The following is an 8,477-nucleotide window of genomic DNA, read 5'->3' as shown; positions in this document are numbered from 1 at the left end:
GGGGGTGGGGGTGGGGTGGGGGCGGGGTACAGTCAGTGGAGAAAGGGCTATGTGTGTACAGGGGGGTAAAGCATAGTTGGGGGAGGAGAGGCAGAGAGAAGAGAGAGCATGCAGCGTGCAGCTGCAAGAGGCAAAGATGAGCGGAGGCGTGAAATTGGCACTGCACCGTCCACCACCCACAGCCCCTCCTCAATCTTAACCTACCACCCGTTCGCCTGCCCCCTCCACTCCATTCCACCAAGGAAGAGACCGTGTCTGCACCGACTATGGCACAAGAGTTTGTGTGTGTGTGTGTGTGTTGTGTGTCTGTACCCTAGGAAGCTACGTATGACACTCTGTTTGCCATGCCGAAGTGATGCATTCTCTCATTCCCTCCCATTATATATATATATATCTATTCGTTAATGCACACACCCACACGCACAAGCACACTTCACACCACCCTCCCTGCCCCTCCTGTGGAGTGGTCATAACTCACCTTAATTGTATTTGGTAGGTGGTGCTCAGACGTAGAGTGCATGGTGAAATGTAGCTGAGACCATGAGAGAGCAGTAATGGGAGTGAGGGCAAGGTACTGGAAGGAGGGAAACGATCGACCTATTGGCCCCTGAAAACACACATTATGCATTTAAGTTGGACACACACATAACAACACTCTACCTCCAATACACATATATAGAGCACTTGTCCATTTTACGTACATGTACACACATTATTAGTTGTTCATGAATGCAGATGTGCATGAAGGAGTTATTGCACCTCTTCTCCTTTATTCAACCTTTTCCTGGGCTGTTTGTGTATGCGAGGACCTTGAGATGTCCCAGTCAGGACTATATGGAACTCTATGCGCACAATAAAAATGCAAATAACATTTTTGCTGCTTATATGCATTTAATCTGCCAAAAGAATTTCAGACATCACACAGACACGGTCATACTTTTAAACGTGTCTATACACAAGCATGCACATACACACACACACACACACACACAAACACACACTTTCTCCTCCTGGACAGCCTTGTTAATCAGTGTCATAGTAAATCAGAGGCCTGGGGTGTGAGGGTGGGGAGCATAATAAGCTCATCTGGCCGCTGAGAAGGTTTTCTCTGCTCCTGTGTTGACTGGTTTCAGGTAATTAAAGCAGCAGCCACAACTGTGCTGTCCAGTCCCCTGCGAGTCCTCCATTGTCACTCCATTAGCAACTAACCTGGAGAACCTGCATTCAGGTTGACACACACCAAAGAAAGCCAGTATGACACTAATCAACTGTGCGGGGAGTCTATTGGAGGAACTAATATGTGGTATTTATCTGAACATGTCCAAGGGAGAAGGATGAAAAGGGATGGTATACAACCAGAAATCTCCTCATGAATCACCTTCATACGAGTAGATCATAAGAGACAATGCAAAGAACCCAATAACGGAATTGTTCATCATATTACTGTGTTTACTGAAGTGAACAAATTATACATTATATGAACACTGTTACTTGTTAAGCATATCATGACGGGAGCAAATAATATTAAAGCTGTATTAATTAAGTATTTTTATATTACTGTTGAATCAATATATCCTTTAAAGTGAAAGAGTTCACTCAATGTAATGAATTCACAATTGTCACCCAATTATTTTTAGCCTCTTTTAGCACATTGCTTCAGTGTCTGGCACATTTACCAAATGGTTGAGTCTTACCCACTCTGTATTACCTTCTCAGCACCAAATGGCAGACACACACACACACACACACACACACACACACACACACACACACACACACACACACACACACACACACGCACGCACAGTTTGCAACTACCCGGCGACAGTGGAGCATTTAGCTGCTATATAACCTAATGTTACCCTCAGGAGTTAGTGGAGACCAAAAACAGAGCCAAAAGAGAGTAAATACTGAACTTACACTTGCCAGGTGGCCCCAAACTCAACTGCTCCGTAAGTGCTGAATGGGTAAATAAATGTTCACTATATTACCTTAAAAGGTTATGATATGTCAATGTGTTGTCAGCTTCTTTTCACTACCCCTAAGTGGCCAAAAAAACTGTTATTGCAGGTTTAATAATAGAGCAATAAAAACAGGTGGCTGGAAACATATCACATTGTAATATCCAAAGTCACTGGAGTTTTCTATTTTCCATGTGGATTAATCAGAGAAACCATAAACCATCTCAAAAGTTTGAAAACCTGAACATACAGTATATGTTCTATATATGTATATTGTTGTAATGTATGTATATGTATAGTTTAACTATGAATGTTTGTATATATCGTGTGTACACGTGTCTAAAGGACATGGTGTAGATCTGCTTTCCATTTTTCCCCATCTTTAATGGAGGGTACGGGTGGGAGTGGGGGCTGGGGGGTAGTGGACAACGTGTGCTTCCATCAGACAAGGGCTAGTAATGAGAAGCCAATTGACTTTCCACTGCAGCCCTCAGCAGTCAAGAAGAAAAAGAACAAACCTCTCTATTGTTATCTCTTCCTCCTCCTCTTTCATCCCTCCCTCAATGGTCAAAAAAAGGAAGGTAATTCCAGCCGGGTCCCACTTCACACCTTCAATTTGTCTTTTGCTGCACCCAACCATGCTCTCCCTCCCTCCTCCTGTCTTCTCCTTTCTCCACTGCCCCCCCCCCCTTTGCATGTCTCCTTCTTTCCATCTATCTTTCTGTCTCTCTCTGTCACTCGCCTTCTCTCTCTCTCTCTCGCTCCCTCCCTCCCTCTCTCTCTCTTTCCCTCTCTCCTGGTGCAAGGTGATGGAGGCGGGTGTGTGTGGGTCTCTGAGAGCACGCCTCAGGGATTATACAGCCCGCTCGCATGAAAGATTCATGATGCTTGGGAGTGTGTGTGTGTGTGTGTGTGTGTGTGTGTGTGTGTGTGTGTGTGTGTGTGTGTGTGTGTGTGTGTGTATATATATATGTGGGTCGCTCGCGTTCAGGCACTGACTGGAAAAAGGGAACAGGGAGAGACAGAGAAAAAAGGAAAGAGGGTGGGGGGATGGAGGGTACAGAGTGTGAGACAAATTGACGGTGCACAGCAGGGCTTACACTCCAGGTTGCGATTATACCACTGGCTTCTTTGCACACACTTTTAGACGCCATCTTGCTAAGGCCTGCCTCACAGAAATGATCAATGACAAAAGTTTGGAACAGAAATGTGCATAACAGCGGTGTCCAGGGAAAAACATGTATCTACAAATTTGTGGATTTTGATTCTTTCAGTTATGTTAGTAAGTTGATATTTTGGAGATCCTGTATATGGCAGATGTCCTCATGATCCAGAATGGACCCAAAACCTAGCCAAAGCTGAGGTGCATAAATTCATTTTCAAAGGAGAGAGACACGATCCAAAGAGGACCCAAGCACAGTCAGACCAAATCCAGAGAATAATAGGTTCAGTTCAGAGGGCAGTCGACCTGAACAGAACCTAATAGAGAGGGAACTCCAGCACCAGTAGCAGAATGATGCACTATCAATTAACAGGGCAGCCGCAGTAAAAAAAAAGAAAGAAAAAAAGCAGAAATATAATAATAATATCTTAAGAATTAATGGTAATAGAAAATAATTTCAAAAACAATCTGTACATATACGCATTAAAGATTTACACTTACAGAAGATAATCATTTTCTATTAATATCTGTGAATCAAAACTTTGTCATTTAATAGTGTAAATCTTTTACATATTCTACTTTTCTTAAATAGTTCTCTCATGGTGATTATGATGAACCATGTGCTGCCCTGAGCCTATACTGATGTATCCTCACATTTATTATTATCCTCTGTGCCATTAGACCCGACACAACACAATTAAACTGAGTATAATTCTGGCCCAGGCCAACTTGGGCCTGGGGTAGTTGTGGTTCCTCAGGACCAACTGGCCCCATGAAGACCTCTAATATATTATATACAACAATATGCAGCTGCCAATGTACAAATACAAATAAGTTGACCTGTGTAAATCCAACCTTAAGTTACTTTTCATAGAACTATGCAGCTGTTCAGACCAAAAATAGCACTGTGATAAAAATCGCATTGGTGTGGGTGTATTGCTACTGGTTCTGATGAGATGAAATGCAATCCAGAAGTTCAGTTTGAGTGACACATCCATGAGAACACTACACAGCAGTTTATTATACTCTGAAACAACAAGTAACCACCAGGAGAGTACACCTACCAGAGCCCTGTACGTCAGCACCCCTACTGTGACAACTCACTGACATAAATGAGGAGGCTGTGTTTTTTAATGCAGTAATGGTCGTCTGGATTGAGTTTAACAGATGGAGATACACATACAAATACACCTGCTCCGTTTCTTAAAGTAAATAGCTTCTTGTGCCATCATTTACTGTTTGCAAATAAAATATGTGTGGTGAAGCTTGTTGCAGACTGATGCAAGCATTTAATTGTGGGTGATGTGCAGGAAGTGGCCACAAATGACCAGGAGGAACAGTCACTATGACAATACAGCACAAAAAAAAACCACACAACTATAACAAGTGATAGAGTTAAGGAGGTTGGCGCACTCACAACTATCACTTTTCCCCTGTCCTCATGTTCTCTCTCTTTCTCTCTGTATGTAATGCCCTTCTTGCCAGGCTGGCACAATAAGTGCCATTTGCTACAGCCTCTCAGCCAGAGGAAGTGTGTCATTGCCAAGTGTCTATTGGTGTAGGACAACTCTATTCATGTGCCTTCACCTTGGCAGGCTGTCTGTGAGGGAGGGGAGGAAGAGTGGTGTGTGTGTGTGTGTGTGTGTGTGTGTGTGTGTGCGTGCGTGCGTGCGTGCGTGCGTGCGTGCGTGCGTGCGTGCGTGCGTGCGTGCGTGCGTGTGTGCGTGTGTGTCTGTGTGTATAGTGTGTAATGGGTATGTGTTTATGTAAACCTCACTGGATGCTCTAATAGCCCCTCACAAGCCTGTTCCCTCTTCCTCTCTACAGCATCTTCAAACACATTGCATTATTGCCACTTTTGATTGCATTTCAGATTAGAGAGCACTAGTTCGAGGGAGCAAAGGAGTCAGATAGACGAGGATAGAGAGGAAGAGAAATGGTGGCAGAGAGAAAGAGATGGATGAGGATGAGAGATATAGAGAATGTAGGAAGAGAGGAAGGGCAGATCAAGGGGAGCAACGACCAGTCAGACAGACAGACAGCCTGGGAGGAGGAGGAGAGAGAGAGAGTTTAAACGAGAGACAGACAGAGAGAAAGGGGGAAACAGGAAAAGCAGAGAGAAAGAACCTCTGGGGGAGCGTATTATACGGCCGTTACCCCCCTCCGGTGCAGCAGCGAATGGGAGGAGCTGAGTACCCACTATTCCAGTGACCTTGGAGGTCAGTTGGAGGAAAGCAGCATTAATCAAACTGACGCCCAGGCTGAGGCGGATGATAGCAGGCAGCAATGCCCACAACAACAACCCTCCACCACCACCACCACGACACACACACACACACACACACACACTCACCCATCCATCAACACCACCTCCAACCCTCCTCACATACACATCTACCTCCTTCCACATTTATTAGCATTCTTTCTCTGCCTTATTTTATTTTCTTTCTTTTTCTCTTGCTTTTTGCATATCACCCACCCTCTTCTCTTTCCCATCATCCATCTCTCTCCTTCCTCCGCTTTGTGTGCCCTAAACCCTCTCTGGATCTCCAGCTACAAACAGTGAATTAACCCATCTCCACCCTGTGTTAATGGACTTCTAAATATCAGCCATTGCCTGTGGATATGCCACCGACATTTACATTGAATGTGGGATTGAGTTAGTTGCCTTCTGGCCACTGGCAGACGTGTAGATATTGATTTGCTTGTTTTGCTCTCTGTGTTGGTGCATATTTTGTGGAAATGGCTGTCATACAGAGATCTTTGTTTGATGTATGTAATCTATGTGCAGAGGTATGTGAAAAATGACATGCAGTGCTAGACCTCAGATATTGGCCCATTCATGTGGCCTTTATTATGCCCTTTTCTCTAATGGCAAGTGTACATGTAAATATAGAAGCAATCATTATTTGTACACCACTGCACAGTACAGAAGCAAATCAGTCTCTTTTTTAAAAACTTTTCAAAATCATGCCAAGTGTTCATGCGCCATGCACCTCCCCTCTGTCTGCAGTCGGGATAGTTACAGCTACAATAGACCTCCCTGACCCAAATTTACTGTTTTAACCCTCTTACCTTCTCTCTATGCTACCAGCCAGCCAGTGAAAATAAAGTCAACAAGCAAGTGAGCACATGTGGTGGTTCTGTGTGTCAGTCAATACAAACCAATCAATATACCCAGGCTCCTTACTGAATAAGGTGTCTCTTTTAGTGTGTGTGTGTGTAAGAGAGAGAGTGAGAGTGTTTGGGTTGGGGGTTGGGGATGGTTATAGTAGGTTGGGTTCATCTGTGACTGCTCGTCCGCACTGATGATAGTATTGATCTGATGAAGATCATGTGAAGGTCAGGATATGTTGTCTGTGTTTGGACCACCTTGATCTTAATACACTGTCCTACTCTGTCCTTTCAGTGCTGGTACATACTGTAATAGCTTATACTACTTAGTTTCTAATAGAAACACCAAATGGTAGATGGTTTATAAAGAGCGAAGCAGCATCATCATTTTTTGTTTGTTTTTGGGTTTTTTTTGTTTGTTTGTTTGTTTAAAGATAAGGTGTTTGCATCTGCGTTTTAAGTGACAATTTATACATGACATTATTATAATCAATTTTGAAAAAGGCCAAAAACTGATCCTGTGATTTAAGCATTTTTTGATTGACACTTCTACAACCTTCCCTGTCTGTGGGTCATTATCATCATTTCAGAATGATGAAACAGAAACTAGGCTTGTTAGCACTTAATTATTCATTTGAATCCATAAAGGCAATCAATTAAGCTTAAGTGTGCAATAAATCTGATTAACCAGTCAGTTCCAAAAACACCATAAAATCCATGCAGGTCTTATACCCTGGTAATGAGTTTGCAAGTAGGGAGGGGGAAGGGGCTAATAAGTGAGGGTGCTCACCCACAAACACACACCCACACACACACACACACACACACACACACACAAATCCCAGTATACAAACCACTATTGTGGTTGATGTGTTTTTTTCAGGTGATAATTTGACGTATTAGCTATTGGGGATGAAAGATAAGCAGGGCTTAATGTATGCTAATATTAAGGTCTGCAGCTTGTAACAAAATAAAGCAAGGTCATCACAAAAGGCGCACTTGTAATTAATAGATGAATTCATTACAAAAACAATGACTCAGTTCAGAAACACTCATTAACAAGATAAGGCATTTGAAATGAAAATAGAAACGTTCATGTTAATGTGTTGACGGAGAGAGCTACTATATTCATCCTTGAGATGCTGTTAATGCAGTGTGTGTGCATTTGATTGGGCGAATCTGCCGGCCTCTTTTTCTGCCACCGCTGTATCATTTCTCATTATTCTCTGACACACTCGCTTGCTGCCTCTCTCCCTCCCTCCCTCCTTCCCTCTATCCCAGCCTTCTTCTACCACCCTCCCTCTCTCGCTGGCCTTTACCTGCTCGCTTGTCTCAGGGGAAATTACCACAGCTCAGAAACGCTGTCCTACTGCACTGCAATGTTCCGCTTTGCTCTGCCTCCCTCCACCCATACAGTACACACATATGGACACACACAAATACACACACACGTACTGTAGACATGCATTCTCACACACACACACACACGCACACACACACAAGCATGCGTGCACACCCGTGCACACAAGAACACCAGCACATTCACACAGTGTCTGTGTAACCCCTTCCCCACCCATAGCATTGCCCCTTTACCAGCTGCTGCATACACTGTTTCTTCTGGCTATTGTGCTTCCCCTATAATATATTATGTACTATTCAGACATACAGCAGTACATGGAGCTTTAGAGGCATATTGTTGCCAAGGTCTTTACTTCATTTGTGTGCAGGAAGTGAACTAATGGTTCGTCTGTATGCTTTTATGAACAACGTATATAACAACAACTGCACCCATGTTTGTATGTACATGTGTGTTTTAGTGCACGGGAGTGTGTGTATCCCTATGTAATGGCTTTTATGTGTCGGACCTCTTCTGCGCAGTGTAATTCACTCTTTAGTCTTAATGAAAGTTAATGAAAAGTTAATGCTAGTGCTCTTATGGACTACTATGCCTACCATGCCTTCAGCTACTTTCAGTCTTGTCTTATCTTTCATTGCAATGCTGCAGACCTTGGAGATGAGCAATGAGCAACTCAGCGGGGCTTTACCAATCTCCACTGTTATTTAATGGATAGACACTTCAGTCACATTGCTAATCAGAGTGAGAAAAACTCACAATGAATGTTTCAGCTCAATTGCACCACTACTCTTTGCACATTTTGCCTTTAAGTAGCAGGATTGGGAGACTTGCTGCGCAACATTCTTCTTGATGTGCAGTTAGGGAGAAGGTTTCATTTGGCTCC

This window comes from Seriola lalandi, unplaced genomic scaffold (genome assembly GCF_002814215.2).
Source record: "Seriola lalandi dorsalis isolate HSWRI2012SDOR001 ecotype SW California unplaced genomic scaffold, Sedor1 jcf7180002054487, whole genome shotgun sequence".
NCBI classification, from domain to species: Eukaryota; Metazoa; Chordata; class Actinopteri; order Carangiformes; family Carangidae; genus Seriola; species Seriola lalandi.
This window is presented reverse-complemented; position numbering follows the sequence as displayed.